This window comes from Bubalus bubalis, chromosome 16 (genome assembly GCF_019923935.1).
Source record: "Bubalus bubalis isolate 160015118507 breed Murrah chromosome 16, NDDB_SH_1, whole genome shotgun sequence".
Taxonomy (NCBI): Eukaryota; Metazoa; Chordata; class Mammalia; order Artiodactyla; family Bovidae; genus Bubalus; species Bubalus bubalis.
In genome coordinates, this window is record NC_059172.1 from 12,974,338 (window position 1) to 12,998,180 (window position 23,843).

The following is a 23,843-nucleotide window of genomic DNA, read 5'->3' on the forward strand; positions in this document are numbered from 1 at the left end:
TTCCAATGAATATTCAGGACTGATTTCCTTTAGGATGGACTGGTTGGATCTCCTTACAGTCCAAGTGACTTTCAGGAGTCTTCTCCAATACTACAGTTTAAAAGCATCAATTCTTTGGTGCTCAGCTTTCTTTATAGCCCAACTCTCACGTCCACCCATGACTATTGGAAAAACGATAGCTTTGACTAGACAAATCTGTGTTGGCAAAGTAATGTCTCTGCTTTTTAATATGCTGTCTGGGTTGGTCATAACTTTTCTTCCAAGGAGTAAGCATCTTTTACTTTCATGGCTGCAGTCACCATCTGCAGTGCTTTTGGAGCCCAGAAAAATAAAGTCTGTCACTGTTTCCACTGTTTCCCCATCTATTTGCCATGAAGGGATGGGACCAGATGCCATGATCTTAGTTTTCTGAATGTTGAGCTTTAAGCCAACTTTTTCACTCTCCTCTTTCACTTTCATCAAGAGGCTTTTGAGTTCCTCTTCACTTTCTGTCATAAGGGTGGTGTCATCTGCATATCTGAGGTTATTGATATTTCTCCCAGCAATCTTGATTCCAGCTTGTGCTTCTTCCAGCCCAGTGTTTCTCATGATGTACTCTGCATAGAAGTTAAATAAGCAGGGTGACAATATACAGCCTTGACGTACTCCTTTCATGATTTGGAACCAGTCTGTTGTTCCATGTCCAGTTCCTGACCTGCATATAGATTTTTCAGGAGACAGGTCAGGTGGTCTGGTATTTCCATCTCTTTAAGAATTTTCCAGAGTTTGATGTAGTACACACAGTCAAAGGCTTGGCATAGTCAATAAATCAGAAGATGTTTTTCTGGAACTCTCTTGCTGTTTCATTGATTCAAGGGATGTTGGCAATTTGATCTCTGGTTCCTCAGCCTTTTTAAAACCAGCTTGAACATCTGGAAGTTCATGGTTCACATACTGTTGAAGCCTGGCTTGGAGAATTTTGAGCATGACTTTACTAGCGTGTGAGATGAGTACACTTGTACGGTAGTTTGAGCATTCTTTGGCATTCCCTTTGTTTGGGATTGGAATGAAAACTGACCTTTTCCAGTCCTGTGGCCACTGCTGAGTTTTCCCAATTTGCTGGCATACTGAGTATAGCACTTTCACAGCATCATCTTTAAGGATTTGAAATAGCTCAACTGGAATTCCATCACCTCCACTAGCTTTGTTCGTAGTGATGCTTCCTAAGGCCCACTTGACTTTGTATTCCAGGATGTCTGGCTCTAGGGGAGTGATCATACCATCGTGGTTATCTGGGTCGTGAAGATCTTTTTTGTATGGTTCTTCTGTGTATCCTTGCCACCTCTTCTTAATATCTTCTGCTTCTGTTAGGTCCATACCATTTCTCTCCTTTATTTGTGCCCATCTTTGCCTGAAATGTTCCCTTGGTATCTCTAATTTTCTTGAAGAAATCTCGTCTTTCCCATTCTATTGTTTTCCTCTATTTCTTTGCATTGATCGCTGAGGAAGGCTTATGTTTAGCTGATGCACTTTGCTGTACAGTAGAAAGTAGGACAGCACTAAATTACAATAAACGCTTTTTAAAAGCAATGCCTGGCCCCACCTACACCATATGACGTACAGTCTGCTGCAGGGGTGGCTGGGCCTCTGTATTTTCATCAAATATGGAGGCCTTCCCGGTGTGAACCAAAGTTGAGAACAAATTACTCCTCCAGGTCTTTTCACCTGTGATTAAGCGGTGGATTTCAAATGTTTATAAAACTTTTTTTCTTTTTGTAGTAAGAATACCTAACCTGAGATTCTACCCTCTTTACAAAGGTTTAAGTCTATAATAAGCACTGTTAACCATAGACACAGTGTTGTACAGCAGATCTCCTGATTTAATTCTTTGACAAACATGATAAGAAGTTAAGATCCTTATATAAGTTAATAATAATAGAATAGGCATTTGCCATAACACTGCTTGTCTTTACTACATATGATGAAAGCTAATCTTTTATTTTTGCATTTTGTAAATGCAAATTGTTTCTCAATAAATTAATGTCACTCACCAGTAATGGACCATGACTCACATTTTGAAACAGACACCTTTAGAGATACAGCCTCAGGGCTTGTAGGTGGGCTTCCACAGACCCCCGTTTAAACCAGAGCAGCTTGCTAAGTAGCTCTCTTCCTGTCTCTCTCTCTGTGGATTTTTAAAAAAATATTTTATTCTGTTCTACATACAATTTTATATAAAGTGTTCCTTAGATGTAAAACATGAAAATAAATAACTCCTTTAGCCACAACAAGGTGCCCTATAGACTTGGTCCTAAAGGAGATAAGAATAATGAGTAACACACACTATCTCTGCCCTCAAGTTGCTTTTCATACAATTTATGAGCCATGACTAATCCATGTGAAGCAAATAGTAGATAATTAAGTGCTAGGGAGATATGGTAGAATACCAAAAATATATCAGGCTTGGGAGTTAAGGCATTTAATTAAGGAGGGTTATTGAACTTTCACTGGGTCCCAGGCTTTGTGCTAGGCCTTGAGAATACCATGAATGAGACACAGTGTCCACCTTCAAGGAGCTGAAAATTGAGAGGGAAAGAGAATCAAAGAGGCTTTTGCATCCAGTTGTCATTATTATTATGAAAGAAATACATGGGAGCACAAAGGAAGAACCTGTCTAATGCTGGGTGAGAAAGAAGGGACTTATGACCTTGCAAATGAAGACTTGGGCTTAATGGGGAGGAGGTACCCAGGCAGATGGAGAAAGGTCCCAGGTGAAGGGGTTTGGAGCATGTGGTCTGACCCTGGGGGAACCACAGGTAGGTTAGAAAACCCAGAGGGTGAGAGGAAAGGGAGAGTGCTGGTGAGATATGTAGTTAGGTGGCAGATATGTAATGCCCATATGTAAAGTTAGCAGATATGTAATGCACAAGGCCTTGAAAGTCACGTGAAATGATTCCGATTCTATACTGAGTGCTTTGGGGGGATCACTCTACCACCAGCCCAAGTCAAGATTAGATGTGCACTTAAGGCAGTGTTTATGGACTCTTGGGTGGAAACTGGAGAAAGAGTTCAATGGCTTGCAGAAAGTTAAGATATGACTGGGCTGCAAGATTTGGGCAAGAGGAAATAAGAGAAAAACTGGGCCATGGGCAGTGTGAACAGAGCAGAAGAGTGAAAAATGGAACTAGAATTACTGTGGGACCCAATGCCTGTTGTAATTTCAAATTCTGATTTGGCTGGTTACCAAAAGTAGTGTTTTGTGGAAGTTGTTTAACTTCAGGTTTTCCCATGTTCAAAATGAGAATATTAGAAGCTATGTTCTCTGTATTATTTCTCAGCTTCAACTTTCTAAGGTTATAAGATTTTCTAGCAAATATTTTACCCTGGTTATGGAGAAAGTGGGTAATAATGACCTAGATGAGGATGGTCGATTGGTCCTGAAAAATGTTGGCTGATATTTTAGATTTTTATTAAGTGGGTATGAGACCTGAGAAAGTATCAGACTTAAAATATGTTACACTTATTAAGTAATCTTTATCGCTTTACATATAATTACAGGTAGGAAGGGGCTTCCCAGTGGTGCTGGTGGTAAAGAACCCACCTGCCAATGCAGGGGACTTAAGAGATATGGATTTGATCCCTGGGTCAGGAAGATCCCCTGGAGAAGGGCTTGGCATCCCACTCCAGCATTCTTGCTGATTAATCCCATGAACAGAAGAGCCTGGCAGGCTACAGTCCATGAGGTCTCATAGAGTCGAACACAACTGAAGTACGTGACTTAGCATGCACACACACACAGGTAGGAAGAACACATGTCTCCCCATTTCCAGCTCCTTTCCCAGAGCTAAGCTCATTCTTTTCCTGATTTCCTCCCTGGAAGCTGATTGCATCGTGAGCCTTGTACTACCAAAGTCTGATTTTCTGTACTCTGATATTTTCCTCTAAAAACATGTGTTGTGGTTGTTGGATAATTTGTAGCTCGCTGTAGATATTAACATTGCTTGTGTCTGGTAGCTGACTAATGTGCTTATTTTAGATAGCTCATTCCTTTGATGGTAAAGATTATGTGCTGAGAGATATTGAGTGCCAATTTTGTGGAGAGATATTGCTTATGCTAATTCATATGCCTGGGCATTTAATTTGGTGCATTTACAGTTCAGCAAAATTACTTGGTTTTTCTATTGTGGTACAAAGGGAAGTAGATTTCCATAGAGTTCTGACTATTATTAAGGTTTATAGGAGCTAATAAGAATAGTGGTAATGTCACTACCATTCATTAATGTGTGTGCCAGTAGTTATTCCAAGGATTTTTTGATAATTGTCTTGCATACGTTTTCTCATGTAATTTTTTCAGCCACTGTGAGAGGTAGATACATTCCAATCCCCATTTTAAAGAAGAGGAAACTCAAACCCATGAGCTCAGCTTCCAGTCTGCTGCTGCTGCTAAGTCGCTTCAGTTGTGTCCAACTCTGTGTGACCCCATAGATGGCAGCCCAACAGGCTCCCCGGGTTGCTTTATTTCATGATGTCAGAGGACTGTTTCTGCTTTATGCTTTCCTTCCTCCTCCGCCTCTTATTCCTCCTCCACTTTGTCTCCCACTGCCTCATTCTCCCTCCCCTCTCTCCCTCTCTGTTCAAAGAGTTTCTTCTTTCTCTCCTCTTCCTCAATTAAGATGAATGATAACAACATGACTATTTATGGTGAACTAATTAAATGGATAGTTATAGTGAAATATTTAAAAAGCACCGTTCAAAATGAAAGGAAATCAATAGCCCACTTAAGTGCCTTTGACTTTCACCATATATAGGGCTTCCCTGGTGGCTCACGGATAAAGAATCCACCTGCCAATGCAAGAGACACAAAGATTTGGGTTCGATCCCTGAGTCAGAATGATCTCCTGGGGAAGGAAATGGCAGCCCCACTCCAGTGTTCTTGCCTGGAAAATTCCATGGACAGAGGAGCCTGGCGGGCTACAGTCCGTGGGGTCGTAAAGAGCTGCACACAACTCAACAACAGCAAAGTGCCAATGAACCCCCAGGAGGGTTTCTGTTTGTTTATTCCCCTTTCTCTCCTTCTTTCTGTCTCTGGTCCTCTCTCCTTCCTCTTCTGTCACTACTAATACTACTTCTCTTTGTTCTTCTCTTCACTCTCTCTGTCCCATCCTCACCATTGCTGGTTTGACCTCTCGGAGTAACCACAGTGCTTTATGGATCACTCAACAGGTCTTTCTATAATGCTTATCACACAGAACATTAGATAAAGTAATGCTGCAGTCTCGGGGTATTGACTGAAGATGACTGGAGCTATTTTGGATACAGAACACAAATGCAGAGTCCAATCTGGCAGAGTTTCATGAACAACCTTGACTTTTCATGTTCAACCTGTGATATCCAAGTCAAATTTTATCTTCTTACAAGTAACTGATAGCAAATAGATGGTTTCTCACCTTTTGGTCCCAATCCTACATCCTCTCGCAAAGATCTTCTTCTCTGTCCTAGGACAGTGAAAATAAGGCTCTGATCTGAACACATAGTTTCATCAGGACCAGACTTAAAATGATCAGAAAGAGAAAAGCAAGCATCATATATTAATGCATATATGTGGAATATAGAAAAATGGTACAGATGAACCTATTTGCAGAGCAGGAATGGACACGTAGACGTCGAGAATGGACACAGGGCATGGGGGTATATGGGGAGATTGGGATTGACAAATACTACTCCCATGTGTAAAAGAGATAGCTAGTGGGAAGCTGCTGTATAGCACAGCTTGGTGATCTGTGATGACCTAGAGAGGTCAGAAGGGGAAGTGGGGAGGGAGGTTCAAAAGAGAGGGGATATATGTAAACAAATGGCTGACTTGCTTCATTGTACAGCAGAAACTAATGCAACATTATAAGGCAACTATACCCTCCATTTTTTTTTAAGTAAAATCAACATTGATTAGAATATTGGCCCCCATGCCATCCCCAACTAAAATTCTACCATCAGATAAGTTTTTTTGTCCTTGGCTGTATAGAGATTGGCCTTTCATCAAATACAAATATGCCAGAGATGAATGACATCAAAAACTGAGAATTAATACATCAAGCCCAGGCAAGTTGGCTCAGTGCTAACTGAGAGTCATTTCCAAGACAAGTAAGTAGGGGGAGAACAAGAGACATGGTGTGATGCCAGCTCCAAGGTGGTAACACAGCATTGCTGAGATGAAGATGAAGCTCTCCAGGGAGTCAGCAAATGTCCCATGTGATCACAACAGGCTCTGTGTCCAGGGTTACTTGAAGTTGGGTTTTTATTTGCTTTTTAACAATTTTTTTTTTCCCCAAAGAATCACATCAGACCTAGAAAAGAGGGGATTAATTTACTTGTAGGTCTAAGATTGAAGCCCTGAAAGTTCAGTCAGTTCATTTCAGTTGCTCAGTTGTGTCTGACTCTTTGCGACCCCATGGACTGCAGCACGCCAGGCCTCCCTGTCCATCACCAACTCGCGGAGTTTACACAGACTCATGTCCATCGTGTCGGTGATGCCATCCAACCATCTCACCCTCTGTTGTCCCCTTCTCCTCCTGCCTTCAATCTTTCCCAGCATCAGGGTCTTTTCCAATGAGCCAGTTCTGTACATCAGGTGGCCAAAGTACTGGAGTTTCAGCTTCAACGTCAGTCCTTCCAATGAATATTCAGAACAGATTTCCTTTAGGATGGACTGGTTGAATCTCCTTGCAGTCCAAGGGACTTTCTAGAGTCTTCTCCAATCCCTCAGTTCAAAAGCATCAATTCTTTGGCTCTCAGCTTTCTTTATAGTCCAACTCTCACATCCACCCATGACTACTGGAAAAAAACCATAGCTTTGACTAGACAGACCTGTGTTGGCAAAGTAATGTCTCTGCTTTTTAATATGGTGTCTAGGTTGGTCATAGCTTTTCTTCCAAGGTGCAAGCGCCTTTTAATTTCATGGCTGCAGTCACCATCTGCAGTGCTTTTGGAGCCCAGAAAAATAAAGTCTGACACTGTTTCCGCATCTATTTGCCATGAAGGGATGGGACCAGATGACCTTAGTTTTCTGAATGTTGAGTTTTAGGCCAACTTTTTCACTCTCCTCTTTCACTTTCATCAAGAGGCTTCCTCTTCACTTTCTGCCATAAGGGTGGTGTCATCTGCATATCTGAGGTTATTGATATTTCTCCTGGAAATCTTGATTCCAGTTTGTGCTTCTTCCAGGCCAGCATTTCTCATGATGTACTCTGCATATAAGTTAAATAAGCAGGGTGACTGTATACAGCCTTGACATATTCCTTTCCCTATTTGGGACCAGTCTGTTGTTCCATGTCCAGTTCTAACTATTGCTTCTTGACCTGCGTACAGATTTCTCAGGAGGCAGATCAGGTGGTCTGGTATTCCCATCTCTCTAAGAATTTTCCAGAGTTTCTTGTAGATCATTTTTACTGGTAGTGTTGGGATGACCATGTGGTTATCATTATGTAGAAAGATGTCTTAGTCTTTTTGGGTTGTCAGGACAAAATTCCACAGACTGGGTAGCTTATCAAAACTGGTAACATATTTCTGACAGTTGTGGAGCCTAGACATCTGAGATGAGGGTGCCAGCTTGGTTCAGTGAGAGCCTTCTCCCTGCTTCCAAGCCAGCACCTTCTCACATGATAGAAGGGGCAAAGAAGCTCCCTGTCTTTTACAAGATCACTAATCCCATTCATGAGAATTCTACTCTCAAAGACTAATCACCACCAAAGATCCCACCTCCTGGTACCATAGTAAGGGGTTAGGATTTCAATGCATGAATTTTACAAGGAACACAAACATTCAGACCATCACAGAGTTTAATTCCTTATATTTAAAATCAAGGGAGACTCAGGTTTGATTCCTAGGTCTAGAAGATCCCCTGGAGAACGAAATGGTAATCCACTCCAGTATTCTTGCCTGAAGAATTCCATGGACGGAGGAATGTGATGGGCTACAGTCCGTGGAGTCACAGAAACAGTCAGACACAATTTACCTGACTTTGTGCCCATGACCTTAATCTCTCCAAGCCTCAGTTTCTGCATCTATAAAATGGAATCAATAGTGGACTCTCTACTGTGTAGACTTGAGCAAATTACCAGTGTAAAGTAGCAGGTATAGTGACTGACTTATTTTTCATGTTGAGTTCTTATTCTTTTCATTTAAACTAGGATGTTCAGAAGGAAAGAATTCAGGAGGTCTGGCTGAAGTGAAAATAAAACACAACCACCCTTTTGTGTAAAGTGCCTCATTCTCACCAAGATGGGCCCTCTTCAAGCTGGTTACCCCAGAATGTCTTCACATTCTTTTGAATAGATTTTGGGATCTTTGTTTAAAGGAACTTTTTAAATGCAAATGTAGTTCTACACACAGCATCTTCTGCCCTCTTCTGGCTTCTCCAAGAAATTCACGTAACAATATAAACTAGAGAGTGCATTTTTAAATTTTATTTTTAGTGGACACACAGAGTTTACCACTTCTCTCAGCTCTAGATGAGACAGTCATATCTGTAAAGTTCTGTAAAAAGATGGGAGTTATCAGAACCTTTGAGAGTTTTTTTCAACAGCTTGCTTTTGAGATGGGGATTTCCTTCTGTTATTTTATTCAATCCTATTCTTCTAGTGCCAGTTCTACATGTCACAACTACAAAATAAATAATTAAATGGTGCCACAAATGATTGCTGAGACTAAAATCTGAGGTCATTATAATTCCTGAGATAATCAATCAGATGTTTAAAGTAGAACCCTGGGGATGTGAGAACCTTTGATTATAGAAAAAGCCTGAGGCTAGAAGTCTCACTTCTATTAGAGGCTGTATTGATTTGAACTCATTTTACCCCTATCTTCAAAAAATAAATAAAAGCATATTTTTTTAAAGGTAGGGAAATGCCATTTTGATTTTCAAACGTGGCGTGGGTTGAGTACCAGTTTGCTGTGCGTTTGAAAGGCAGTGTTTGAAGTTATCGGTACAATCTTACACCCAGCCAGAAGTGTCATGACTTGGCAAAAGATTTCCTGTTAAAATGCAACATGAAAACAGAGGTTTTTGTTGGTCAATACAAGGCAGCCAGAGGACAGCGTGCTGTGACGGGGAGGGTCACAGTCAGCCAGGATCAACTGGCTGAAAGACCCAGTGCTGAGGGCAGTCTCACGCGTCTCAGGGCTTCCTGCGGTTGGAAAAGATTAGCAAACAGAATGAAAGGAACATGGGAGGGGAAGCCCAGTTGGCATGAAGAGAAAAGAGGAGCAAATAACTGAAGATGAGAGCAGCCAAGCATTTGGATGTCAGCTGCAGTTTGTATATTTTCATCTTAGGTTGTATAATTCAGGGGTCCCCAGAGTTGAAGGTAATGGCACCCCACTCCAGTACTCTTGCCTGGAAAATAACATGGATGGAGGAGCCTGGTGGGCTGCAGTCCATGGGTCACTAAGAGTCAGACACAACAGAGCAACTTCACTTTCACTGTTCACTTCATGCATTGGAGAAGGAAATGGCAACCCACTCCAGTGTTCTTGCCTGGAGAATCCCAGGGACGGGGGAGCCTGGTGGGCTGCCATCTATGGGGTCGCACAGAGTCGGACATGACTGAAGTGACTTAGCAGTAGCAGCAGCAGAGTTGAAGAGCGACAATTCAGACTCTTATTTTCCAGCCAATCCTGAGTTATTAATGTTGAGAATTTATGTTTCTTAGATTATCCCAACCCAAAACAACTAAAAGATTTTACAGCAAGAAACATTACTTACTCATTAAAACATATTGCTATTCATAAGAATATGCTCAGATGCTCCATTGTGTGTGACTCTTTGAGACCCCATGGACTGTAGCCCACCAGGCTCCTCTGTCCATGCCATTTCCCAGGCAAGAATACTGGAATGGATTGCCATTTCCTTCTCCAGGGTAGGACACAGTTCTCTGCATGCAATAAAGCAAAAATATAAGGAAAAGATGATGTTATACTAAAACCCGAGATGAGTTACTATTTTTAACATATGTTACCACCTTTATGCTTATTTCTTTTGTGCGACGACTGGGACAACAAAACTCCCCCACCTGACATGGAGGAGGAACTGATGATGGAAGCTTGATATCTACTCAAGAAAGAGAAGGAAGGTGGGTTCCTCCTCCTCCTCACTTTTCCTTTGATTATAAAACTGTAGCCAACTAAGGTCTTCACCTGGCATCTTCTTGCCCACCCATGTGTAAGCCTCACAAGGGTCCTATTCTAATAAATCACTTCTTATCTGTCACTTAGCCTCTGACTGAATTCTACCTGTGCTAAAACAGAAAGAGCCGCATCTCCTCAGAGCTCTCAAGAGGCCTTTCTGCAATTTTGCTAGCCCTGAGCCACCACCGGTGGGAGCTTCTGAAAGCACCATGCCTCTAGGTCAGACTGTGCCAAAAATGATTTCCCTGTGGAGTCTCTTTCCTTATGCCATCTTATTCGCAATGGAAGCCTGAAGCTGCGAAAGTGTTAGTCACTCAGTCATGTCTGTGACCCCATGGACTGTAGCCCGCCAGGCTCCTGTGTCCATGGAATTCTCCAGGCAAGAAGACTGGAGTGGGTAGCCATGCCCTTCTCCAGGGGATCTTCCTGACCCAGGGATCGAACCCTGGTCTCTCACATTGCAGGCAGATTCTTTACCATCTGAGAAGCCTGATGCTGTAGGTACGGGTTGTTGATGCAGCCTGGAACACCTAGGACATGACCTAGGCTGGAAAATTGAGGTGACTTCTACCTTGGCTTGGACTGGTAGGACTCGTGATGTGGGGATTGCCTCAACTATAGTTATGATGTTGAGAAGGTGCCGACTGGCAGTAAATATGACATACATTCCCAACATGCTTACGTTATAAATACACAATGTGTGCAAAGCTTTATATGCATTATGAAATCCCTTTTTGCAAAGCAAATTATATATGCATGCAGAGAAATAGACTAAAGAATAAAATTCAAGATAATAATATTGGATGTGGGAGACTCTGGCAAATAGAATTTGATGTGTTTTGGGTTTTTTTTTTAATCATATTATGTTCATATACCTGTGCTTTCTGAATTCTCCACAATACATATATATAATTTATCCCAAAAAACCTAGAAGTTTATACCCACAAAATCATTCTATAGCCAGGGTAATTACAATGTCTGATTTAGAATTCAAAGGAATAGTAGAATGTTTAAAGTTCTTCTTTCTTCATATGAGAAAACTGAGGACAACGGAGGGTGAAGAGGCTTATACAAGGTCATACGCTTAGAAGATAATGAAGCCAGTCCAGAAATCAGTATTTATGAGACTTTAAGATGAGGGATTTTCCCCTTTCATCTTGGGTATTTGTATTTTATGTGTGACAACTTGTTAAAATTATAAAGTGTGCTTGGTTTTTACTTTATGGCTAGTTCAGTTCAGTCACTACATGGAAATTTCCAGTTATTTTGGACGTAGCATGAGAGTCCTTTTTAGGTCAAGAAGGGAATACAGTATCAGCTAACCCAGTCTCTTTGTCTTGTCAGTTAGGGCAACTTTTGAGTCCCTCTTTGATTCAATTTTCCCAGTTGTGGGATGTAAACGCAAAACACTAATGCCCCTTTGAAAAGCATTTTGAAATAAGTTTATGAAAAGAACCATGAGCATGGAATTGCTTCAAATCAGGATGGTTACTTGCTTCGAAAGATGAGTTTAATTTGCTTTGTGAATTACAAAGAAAGACCATCTCTTTTGAGTTGCAAAATGTATCAGAATTACCATTTCTTGGAGAGAGAAATCTTTTTGTAAAGGGCTAAGTTTGGGGGAGTTAAGGGGACAGGAACAAGAAGGTCCTCCTCTTCTTTGTGTTAATTAGCCTCCCAATGGCTGGGGCCAGAGTCATTTTGTTCTTTCCAGTACAAGGCTAACATTTAAATTGTAATATGGAGCTCAGTGAAAGCTGATTCAGTGAAGGTGTAGATGTAGGTTATCATTTTTTTTTACTTAAAAAAATATATTTTCGTTGTGATAAAAGTCACATAATATAAACATTCTATTTTAACCATATTTAACTGCACAGTTCAGTGGCACTAAGTACATTCACATTGTGCAGCTCTCACCATCATCCATCTGCTGAATTTTTCACCTTCCTGAACTGAAACTCTGTCCCCATTAAGTACGAACTCTTCATTCCCCCTCCCCCCTCCCACCCCAACCCCCTGGCCCCTGCCATCGACCAGTGTGCTTTCTGATCATAGAATTTGATTATTCTATGTCCTTCATATAAGTGTAATCAAATAGTATTTGTCTACACCTAATGTATATTGGTGGAGAAGGCAATGGCACCCCACTCCAGTACTCTTGCCTGGAAAATCCCATGGACAGAGGAGCCTGGTGGGCTGCAGTCCATGGGGTCGGGAAGAGTTGGACATGACTGAGCAACTTCACTTTCACTTTTCACTTTCACGCATTGGAGAAGGAAATGGCAACCCACTCCAGTGTTCTTGCCTGAAGAATCCCAGGGACGGGGAGCCTGATGGGCTGCCGTCTATGGGGTCCCACAGAGTCAGACACGACTGAAGCGACTTAGCAGCAGCAGCAGCAGCAATATATATTGGAATGCATTTTTAAGGTTAAGTCCTACAAACAGATTGTACTTTCCTTTTCCCCCTGCCCCATGCTAGGCTATCTTTATATTTCATCTTCATAATTTTTATAACCTCTGATCTAATGCTTGGTGTTTTCCCGGCTTTGCATGAGGTGTTTTACATACCTTATTTCTGTCTTGTATACCTTTTGGAGAAAAACTTAGAGATTGACTAGAAGCAATGACTCTCTGTCTGGAAAAGCCATCCCCGCCACATCTACAGTCTCCTCAGCAGTCACTTTATAAAACAGAAGCCCAGGAGCCTGTCTTCTGGTCACTGAAAATTGAGCCAGTGTGGACATCTTACTGAAATGGGAGCATTTTGATTTTTGCTCCCATGACTTTGTAAATGAAGTTAAGACTGTTAATAAGTCTCTGTTGGTAACTAGAAGAGTAACATGCCAACTCCAGAATTGTGACTCTCTAGAAAAAGGGAAAGGAATGTGAATCAAGTTCAGAAAAGGGCAAACAGATCAAAAGTAAAGCTTTGATGTTTATCCCCAGTATCTGTTTTTATTTAAAACCGAGTTTCAAACCCCTGAATTCTAAGGCTATCCTCTTTGCTTAAGCTAACTAGAATTGGTTTTTGAAAGTTAGAATTTAGGATCTTGGCTATTATATGGCATAAATAAAGTTTGTACAGGCATACCTACATCCGCAAGAACATGTTATCTCTTATTTTCACAACGTATCCAAAAGCGGATATTATCATTCCCATCTTGAGCCCACAGCCCCAGAGCGTGGAACCAATTTTCCCAAAACAGTCTACTTAGATTAGTTTGAGCTGGTTATTTGATCTGAGGCTGGAATAGCTTAAAATCCTGTGATCTTCCTTGTCTCTGTATCATGCCATGTCTAGAGGTATTCACCCTTTAAACATGCATTTAAGGAGATCCTGTTAAGTCCCAGGCTCTGTGTTTCAACCCTTCCACCAGGGTTGCCAAGTAGTTGTAGGTGTTTACAAGGTACTGTATCCATATGTGTCCATGTAGACTGCCAAAGGCAGGATGCTCAGTTCAAGGTTAAGGAATAATCTCTGAGATTCATTATTCATACATACGCTCAGTAAAGATAAAATTAAGGAGAGATCAGCTTTCAAAAGACGTAGGAGGTTTTTGTTGGAAGCTTTTGGAATTACTAAAATCTTTCAACATTGAGCACGGACTGAGCTCCTGTGTATGTTTCAACTGGATCAAATGCCACCTGGTGTGATTTTTGTCCCTGGTCTGCAGACAGAATATATCTGATATTGTCAGTGGACTGGTAATGAGCACCTGTTATTACCGTTTCTTTTTTTTTTCTTTTCTTTTCTTAATGGACTCCTGAAGGAGATTTGATGATCCAATAAGGTCTCAAACTTCCTAATAAATCCAAAGAAAACATGTAACTTTCTCAAGGTCACAGAACTAGTTGGTTGCAGAGATGGGGCTTGCTAACTAAGAATGCACTGCCAACAGAAATCATTTAAAATAATTTGTATAATATTTCTTCTGATTCCTCCAAATAATAACACATCAATTAGATTCATGTCAGATCCATTATGTGCTCTACCCCCTCAATCTGTCATTCTCTGAATTAATGAAATGTAAAATGGGAAAATTACAGGTTTTTATAGTTAGAATCTATAATGCTTAGGGTACACTATAAAAGGCCCTATATTAATTATGTATGTTCTGGCTTATTATATAATTCTACCTTCCTGTATTAAGACTAAAAATTTCTCTAAATACTATGCATTTTAAAAAATAATATCATTCTCAAATGTAATTATATTCTTTAAAAAATGATGAGTCTATGTCAAAGCACCTCAGTTTTTTTATAAAATGTATCCTTCTATCATTTGTAACAAATAAAATATAAAATATAAGCAATATGGTTGAGAACTTTGGAAATGGAAATTATTCATTAATCCCAGGAAAGCATCTGTGCATTACCATCACAATGATTTTAAATAACAATATCAGTAGTTAATACTTCAATTCAGTCAGTTCAGTTCATTTACTCAGTTGTGTCCGACTCTGCGACCCCATGGACTGCAGCACACCAGTCTTCCCTGTCCATCACCAACTCCCAGAGCTTGCTCAGACTCAAGTGCACTGAGTCAGTGATGCAATCCAATCATCTCATCCTCTGTCATCCCCTTCTCCTCCTGCCTTCAATCTTTCCCAGCATCAGGGTCTTTTCCAATGAGTCAGTTCTTTGCATTAGGTGGCCAAAGTGTTGGAGTTTCAGCTTCAGCATCAGTCCTTCCAGTGAACATTCAGACTACTTATTGCAACCGGGTGGTGCTCTAAATGTTTTACACACATTAACTTAATCTTTACAATCACCTGTTCACTTGTGTGCGTGCTGAGTCATTTCAGTCATGTCTGATTCTTTGTGTTCTTATGGACTGTAGCCTACCAGGCTCCTCTGTCCATGGAATTTTCCAGGCAAGAATACTGGAGTGGGTTGCCATGCCCTCCTCCATGGGATCTTCTTGACCCAGGGATCAAACCCTCATCTCTTATGTCTCTTGCATTGGCAGGCGGGTTATTTACCACCAGAACTACCTTCACTTGTGAGGTAGCCCTATTAGGACCTCATTTAACAAATAAGGAAAATGAGGCACAGAGATTATTATGTGATTAGCTCCACTATTTCTCAGTTACTGAATGCTTCCAAGGTAAGAAAGGAGTTAGATGTGGCTGCAAATGGCAAATTTTTGTTCTTCAGTGGCACCACATTGCATATACAGTAGAATCCCAACACCGTTGATGTCTCTGAAGGTCCTTTGTAACTTGATCCCTGCCTATATGTCTAGCCTTAATTTCTTCACTCTCTCACTTGTATCCTATATTCCAGATACAGCAAACACTTTAGTATTCCCTAGCCATGCAGTGGCTTTGCTTATCTAAGTGTCTTTGCATGTATCATCTTTTTGGAATTTGGTGAGGAGACCCAATAAATTACATTCTTCTTGCCTGCCAGAGTTCAGCTTCAACACAGGGATAAGCACAAAGTAAGATAGGTAGGGAGCAAATGTCACCTTCACCCTGACGATGTTTATTTATTAGAATATGCAGTTTATTCTGTCAGGCAAGTGGTCCTCCCTAAACTCTCAAATAGACAGACTTATACAGTCTTCCAATCAAAGACAGTTTGAGAAAACTGAAGCTTCATCACACGTTCATCTTATGGCCAGATAGAGAACACCCGCTCTCCTGTGGCAGGCTAACGCCCCAATGAGAAGAGAAAGGACAGAGCCCCATTCTCCGCCTGCAAACTGCAACAGGTTGAGCGGCTCTTGCTCTCCAGTAGGGGAGTTAGTGACACAGCAGAGAGAGGCAAGGGGTGGCTTGAAAGTGGAGCTCCTCCAAACTGGGCATATTTTTAAGTGAATAATGAATATATGTCAACTGTGAGATGAATTCCTCAGGAGTTTTTCAACCTTAAGTGGAAAGGAAAAAAGCACCTCCATAGCCACAGAATAGAACTGAGTAGCTTACACAAATGAAAAACATGGATGGAATTGTCTCTGCATGCAGCTGAATTCAGATACTTGGTGCCATAGCACTGGGTCTGTCTTCATCTCTGCTTTCCTCTCTCTCAATTCCAGTCTCAGGCAGGATCTTTCCTTGTTTGTGGTCTGATATTAAGATGGCCATCAGCATCTCGTAACTATCTGAGAAGCTCAGCTATCCTGATGAAAAGAGAGCTTCGCTTTCCCAATAATTCTAGTGAAAGGCTTGGACTGAATGCCATTGGATAATATAGACCAGGGAAGTAAAATAAATACGTACTTTTTTGTCTAGACATGATCATGCACACCCCTCCACCACTGTCAGAACTGGGTCAAAGCCCAGGTTAAAGGAACGACTAAGATGTGTGAGGGATGTTTCAGAAAGAACACCATCTACACAGAGCAGACAGAAACAGAATGTCTCCACACATGCATTGTTCCATAGGTGAGTGGAGAGATGAACCAAGGTAGACAGGTTGTTTAGCAGCAATGGCGATCCTGAGTCTCGGTAAAATAGTCTTTTCTCCATTATGCTTATTGTTAAATTAGACTGTTCCATGAGTCTATTACAACCAGCCATGTGACTATACTTATTTTTCGTTAGCCTAGAAATCAGACTTTCTTGAAATAGGTGAATTGGGAAATCTCTTTGCCACTGTTGGAAATGAGTCAGGAAGTAAATGAAAGAGTCACCCCAGGCTCTGTGGTCATATGAGAGGAGGGTGCACGAAGCTATGAATTTTTCTACTCTTCTTTCTCCTGGAGTCATTCTTTCTCTCTCTCTCATACACACACACACACACACACACACACACACACACACACACACACACACACTTTTTCTCTCTTAAATAGGCCAAATCATTATACAACTGATGAAACAAAAAATAAATATGCCAGCTTCCATCCAACAGAAATGAAAATACCTCCAAAATTTCCACTTAATGGTATGTGTCAGATTGTATTGGCTCCCTTGTGAAAGAAAAATTGCCATATTACTCATTCTGATTTGAAATATCATATTTAGAAGTGTCCGTGATACGTGATGATCAGCAAAAGCGGACCCTTTTTGCTCTGCTGCACACTGGCAGGAACGGCTGTTACAGCTTTGCCAAGGGCCCACTTGTGTTCATGCCAATATGGCCTAATTTTATTTTCCTCACTGTCTCTGGCTCTCTCTCTTTTTTTAATGTTTGAAAAATACAATAGAATTGTCTCCTCAGCATGGGGATATCTGCATGTGTTAAAATTACATTTTCTATTTTAAACTCGCTCTTTTTAATTTAAAAAGACTTGATAGAACATGCAGTCTTTTTTCCCCCTTCCTACAGAACGGGGAATATACAGACCCGAGATCTTCAGAGGTAAAAGCCAGCCTGTAGGGAAACAAACAAATAATTAAGCAAACAAGCAAAAACAACAAAAAAATAAAACATATAGAAGTCTGGCTGAATTTATTTGCGTTGAAATCTCTCGAGATTTCATATGAAGGGCTGTAGCACAAAGGAATTAGGACAAGAAATAGAATCTTCTTATCTGGAAATTATTAGGCAAAGCATCAGCTTCCCTTTACATCAGTTTCCTGGAAGATATTAAAATGGTTTCTCAGGACTTCCCTTGTGGTCCAGCGGTTAACACTCTGCACTTCCAATGCAAGGGACACAGGTTTGATCCCTGGTTGGGGAACTAAGATCCCACATGCCATGTGGTATGACAAAAAAAAAAAAAAAAAAAAAAAACCTGGCTTCTCAATTATTGATACTTATATGCAATATATACTGCATGAAAAATAATGACAGTAACATTTGCTTTCATATGAGACAATATGCTTAGAATATGAATACAGACATGTACAACTCCCAGTCCAAACTCAAAGTGCATTTATTTAGTGGGTACTTGGCAACCCCCTCCAGTATTCTTGCCTGGAAAATCCCATGGACAGAAGAGCCTGGTGGGCTACATACAATCCATGGGGTCACAAAGAACTGGACGTGACTGAGCAACTGAGCATGCAAGCAACCCTCAAAAATCATAAACCACTCTACCTGCTGTAAGGCTCAGATGGGTTATTACCTCCATTTCGCAGATGAGAAAACTGATACGGCTTTACTTCACTGAGACAAATGCTGTGGCTGCGCCACTGGGAGCCTCCTGAAGTCCCTCCCCCGAAGAAAGCTTCGTGGCCACAGTTTATACCACATTCCCACAGATCAGCCATCTTTCTCTGACTAGTTGCTGGGAGACTATAATGATCTGCTCCTCCCCCAGCAGATTTGGGGCATCACTGAAAGGCTGCTTTGGCTCCAAAATTCCCCAAGGGATTAGAAGGGCCTTTGTTGTAATCACTGTACTATTTAACTCCTCCCTTTGCCCAATCTTGTTTGCATTCCCAGCATGGGTATTGATCAAGAGTACTCGTCAGTAAACATTCATACAAATCTGTGTCTCGTGTGTTTCTGGAGACCCTAGTCAAAGGCAGGCACCCAGAAGAGAGTGTGAGTTAAGTGTTTGATATGACAGTTATTTACCAGAGACAACATGGGTTATTCTACAGAGTCAATTAAGCAAAAGGAAAAAAAAAGAAATGTTAAGGTGTTGCCTTCTTATGGGGATGCTTAACGCTTGGTATACATAGTTGCTTGTATGCTTGCCTCATCAATTCATCTTTAGCGGTCTTATCCACGATATATGATACATATGCATGTAGCAGAAAGCCAGCCCTGCCCCAAATGCTGTTGGCTCACTATAAGTAGAGCCCATGATGTTATTGGTCTTTCCTCTTGCGTTATGCAATGTATAATGAGGGAATGTGTGGTCGTCAGTGCCTGAATGGCACTTGCAGTAATAGAAACGCCTTCTGGGGAAATAAGATTGGTGCCAGGACTAGAATATGGAAGCAAACTTGAAATTATTTCACTGCTATTTCAGAATGGTTGACAAAAAAAAAAAAAAGGAAAAGGCAGCAAGACTATTTTCAAGGACTGCCAACCACATTGAGGCATTTGAATGAAAATTCCTCTATAGCTTTCTATGACCTACTAAATAGAAATACGGAATTTTTAGGTTGGCACGTCAGCCTCTGTTCAATCTAGCACCGAATTACCTTTTACATTCTCACAGCAACCTTCATGAGCACATCATATTTTTGCCAAAGTGGGTTTAGCATTTCCCTAAGTAAAAATAAAAACAAATATGTGAAATAAATAAAAAATCAGATGTTCTGATCAATATGGTGAAAACCCTCGCCAGTCATCTTTTCTTGCTGATTATAACCCAAATTCTGAACAAAACAAAAAGAAAACTTAAAAAAAAAAGTGCATACTCTGAAAATTAAACAGAGGAAGGCAGATTGGGGAAGAAGGTCAAAAATTGAAGAAACACTCTGAAAGTGGGTGAACTTCCCTCATGTTTTTTCCAATTTTTTTTTCTCAATTGGAGTTATGGTAGTAGTGATGAAAGCAGTAAAACTTTGGGAAAAAGTCTCCTTTTTTTTTTTTGCCAAAGGCACAAGACAAGGAGTTCCTAAAACCTGAAGAATATGGGTGTTTATCAGTGAGAAGGAATATGGAGAATGATACCCCCTAATGTGTGTTTGAATCCATGCTAGTCCTGACCTCTGAATGCAAATTAGCGATGGTTCTTAGGTCACCAATATCATTGCCTATTAAAGAACAAAAGATAATACAACTGTATTAAAATTAAAATGTGTGCTCTGTGAATGAAGAGAATGAAAAGCCAAGCTGTAGACTAGGAGAAAATGTTTTGAAACTGCATATCTTAAAAATAAAATTGTATCTAAAACATATACAGAATACTCAAAATCCAATAATAAGAAAACAACAACACAAGTTTACAAAATAGGCAGAGAAACTATTTGAGTACTTCACCTAAGAAGATATTTTTTGGTAAATAAGCAAGTTCAAAGATACTCAGCATCATTAGTAGATGTTTTCATTTCCTAGGGCTGCCAGAGTGAATTCACACAAATTCTGGGTGGCTTAAAGAGGGCTTCCCAGGTCATTCAGTGGTAAAGAATCCACCTGCCAAGCATAAGACACATAAGATCCCTGAGTCAGAAAGCTCCTCCGGAGAAGGAAATGGCAACCCACTCCAGTGTTCTTGCCTGGGAAATCCCATGGACAGAGGAGCCTGGCAAGCTACAGTCCATGTATTCACAAAGAGTTGGACATGATTTAGCAACTAAACAGCAGCAGCAGAGTGGCTTAAAACAACAGAAATTTATTGTCCCAGTCCTGGAGGCTTTAAGGACAAAATCCAAGTATCAGCAGAACCTTGCTCCCATTGAAGGTGCTAGGGAAGAATCTTTCATTGACTCTCCTACCTTCTTATGACTGCTGGAAATCCTTAGCTGTGACATCATCATCGTCACCTTTTTAACACTGATAGTACCAAGTTTCAGTGAGGATACAGAAATACTCACACTCCTGTACATTGGCTGGATTGATGATGATACAAATGATACAGCCATGTGGAAAGTAATCTGACAGCATTTCATATAGATGAACGTATATTTACCTGTCTATCTCACTCCTGCATATTTACCCAAGAAAAATGAAAATTTATGTTCATACAAAAATCTCTACACAAATGAACATTATTTGCAAATGAACATTATTCATAACTGTCCCAAAGCAGAAACAACCCAACTGTGCTTCTAGTGACTGGTGGATAAACAAACTATGTTGTATCTATATGATGGACTAACTATTCAGTTCAATTCAGTTGCTCAGTCGTGTCCGACTCTTTGTGACCCCATGAACCACAGCATGCCAGGCCTCCCTGTCCATCACCAACTCCCAGAGTCCACCCAAACCCATGTCCATTGAGTTGTAATGCCATCCAACCACCTCATCCTCTGTCGTCCTCTTCTCCTCCTGCCCTCAACCTTTCCCAGCATCAGGGTCTTTTCCAATGAGTCAGCTCTTCGCATCTGGTGGCCAAAGTATTGGAGTCTCAGCTTCAACATCAGTCCTTCCAATGAACACCCAGGACTGATCTCCTTTAGGATGGACTAGTTGGATCTCTTTGCAGTCCAAGGGACTCTCAAGAGTCTTCTTCAACACCACAGTTCAAAAGCATCAATTCTTCGGCACTCAGCTTTCTTCACAGTCCAACTCTCACATCCATACATGACCACGGGAAAAACCATCGCCTTGACTAGATGGACCTTTGTTTGAAAATTAGTATCTCTGCTTTTCAGTATGCTGTCTGGGTTGGTCATAACTTTCCTTCCAGAGAGTGAGCATCTTTTAATTTCATGGCTGCAACCACCATCTGCAGTGATTTTGGAGCCCAGAACTATACAATGGACTATTATTCAGAGGTAAAAAGGAGTGAACTTTTGATATACACAGCAATGCAGATGAGACTCATATGCATTATGCTAAATGAAAGATAACAGATTCCAAAGATAGCATACTGCATGACCCCATTACTATGACATTCTAGAGAGATGAAGTTTGAGAAATAACAGTAGAAATCAAATCAGTGTTTGTATGGCTTGCAGGTGGTGGGAGGGGAAGTTTGAGAAATAACAGTAGAAATCAAGTCAGTGTTTGTATGGGTTGCAGGTGGTGGGAGGGGTGGACCACAGTGGGGCACAAGGTAATGTTGGTGTCATCAAGTGGGTGTATATCTTGATTGTGGCAGTGGTTACCCCGTGGCAAACTTTGGAGAACTGTACAGAAAAATACTGAAGCTGGCCATATGTAAATGAAGACAATTCAACAAATAAAATAGCAACCTGATGCCTATTATCATGCATGGCGGTGTTTGGGACATAATGTTAGTTCTTGTCGTCTTCTCTCATGCCTAAAGTGCTTGCACTCTTATTGTTTTTTTCTAATTTAAAATATTTACAGTTTTTAAAGTTGATATATAGTTGTTTTGCAATATTAAGTTTCTGCTGTACAGGAGTGAATCAGCCACACATACACATACATTCCCTCTTCCTTGGATTTCCAACCTGTTTAGACCAGTTTTTCTTTCTTTAGAGTGCTTGATCCTCTCCCCTTCCTCCACTCCTGGAAACTTGGTAAACTGCTTTTATTAGGACATTCCTGCTGTGCCTCAGTTCCATTCTGCCGTGTGTTTCTTGCTGTTGTGTTGTAGGCCTAAATCAAGTCTTGTTTGGCCTTCCAGACTTGCTGTCACAATACCTGAACATCTCTTGTAACCTAGAAATCGACTGGTGACTTCTCTGTCCTTGAAATTGATTTAAGTTCTCCATCCTACTTTTAAGTCCCATGACAGTCCTAAACCTTGTCATTTTCCAGGACAAGGTTATATCCTTGTGTTCACCAAGCTCCTATCACCAGCCTGAGATACGAAGTCCCGTCCTGAGATATAAAGTCGAACCCCTCTTCAGGTGACCTACTGTTTGTTTCTCAGTCATACGCACCCACATGAAGCATCTCTAAGTCAAGTGGGAAGGAAGAAATACTCATATTGCAAATTGGATGCTATTCATTCACATAGTTAGATGCTTCGATGGCCCATATCAGAGGTGAAATACAGCCACCCACAAATCTGGCTGCTATCTCTTCTGTACTCTCAAAGCCCATGCTCTTTTCTCTCTTCCAACACGTCTCTCAGGAATATAATCAGTTTCTTTTCTGATCTCATTAAAAAAAAAAAAAAAAAAAGCACCTTGTCCATTAATTTTGTTTTCTTGGTTCTTGCCGTTACCCAAGTCCTCACCATCTTCCCTTCTACCCTGGGCATCTTCTCAAGACAATTTCCTGAAGTCAGGCTCTCCTTCAGGAGGGCATTGTTATGATAGTAAAATGCAGTCTTTGTTACAGTCTATTAGAGTTCTTATCACTAAATTATAAATACTCACCTTCTTTCTGTTTCTCTCACTATTCCGTGAAATCATCAAGGGTAGATTTCATCCTCTCCCACCCCACTCCCCCAAAGCTTAGCAAAGTGGTGTCTACGTAGGAAATATTTAACAGGCAAATGAAAGTGTCTTATCCAATTGGACTGCTGTAAAAATACCATAGATTGAGTGGAGTATTGTAAAATAATAGAAAAATATATATATTACATATATAGTCTCTACTAGGCATTCCCGGCTTAGAGATCCTAAAACCCTTGTAATTTTCTTTTTATTGGAGTATAATTGCTTTACATCATCGTGTTAGTTTCTGCTGAACAACAAAGTGAATGAGCTGTTGTGTATACATATATTCCCTCCCTGTTGGACCTCCCACTCACCCCCCTCCCCCCAGTGAGAATACTAGGAGCATCAGTTACCCTCGTATTTGGTCTTTGACCCTGTTTCTCTACAAGGCTTCTAAATGCTTTGGGATTCCTGGGTAATAGGAGTGTCTTTTGTTCTAATGAGGGAACTCTTAGTGGGTTGATAACCAGAGAGCTAAGCCATGACTAGAAGCTTGGAACTTTCAGCCCCACTGCCATTCTACAGAGAGGGGAGAGTGACTGGAAATAGAGTAACAGTCAATGTGGTGAAGAAATGAAGTGAAGGGACTTCCCTGGTGGCTTAGATGGTAAAGCGTCTGTCTACAATGTGGGAGACCTGGGTTCGATCCCTGGGTCGGAAAGATCCTCTGGAGAAGGAAATGGCAATCCACTCCAGTACTATTGCCTGGGTGAAACCTCCTAAAAGCACAATAGCCTGGGATTTGGACAGCTCCCAAGTTGGTGACGGAGAAGGCAATGGCACCCCACTCCAGTTCCCTTGCCTGGAAAATCCC

The 23,843-nt window shown here is 40.9% G+C and overlaps 2 long non-coding RNA genes across 2 annotated transcripts in view; both read left to right on the forward strand.

Moving 5' to 3' along the window:
- The window catches only part of LOC123329714, a 35,945-nt gene extending 17,403 nt beyond the window's left edge, over positions 1 to 18,542 (forward strand). Inside the window, exon 2 of the long non-coding RNA XR_006545248.2 lies at positions 18,191 to 18,542. This is a non-coding gene — a long non-coding RNA (uncharacterized LOC123329714). The remainder of the gene's footprint in view (positions 1 to 18,190) is intronic.
- Positions 1 to 23,843, forward strand: part of LOC123327555 — a 1,360,034-nt gene that overhangs the window by 209,441 nt on the left and 1,126,750 nt on the right. The window lies entirely within an intron of this gene.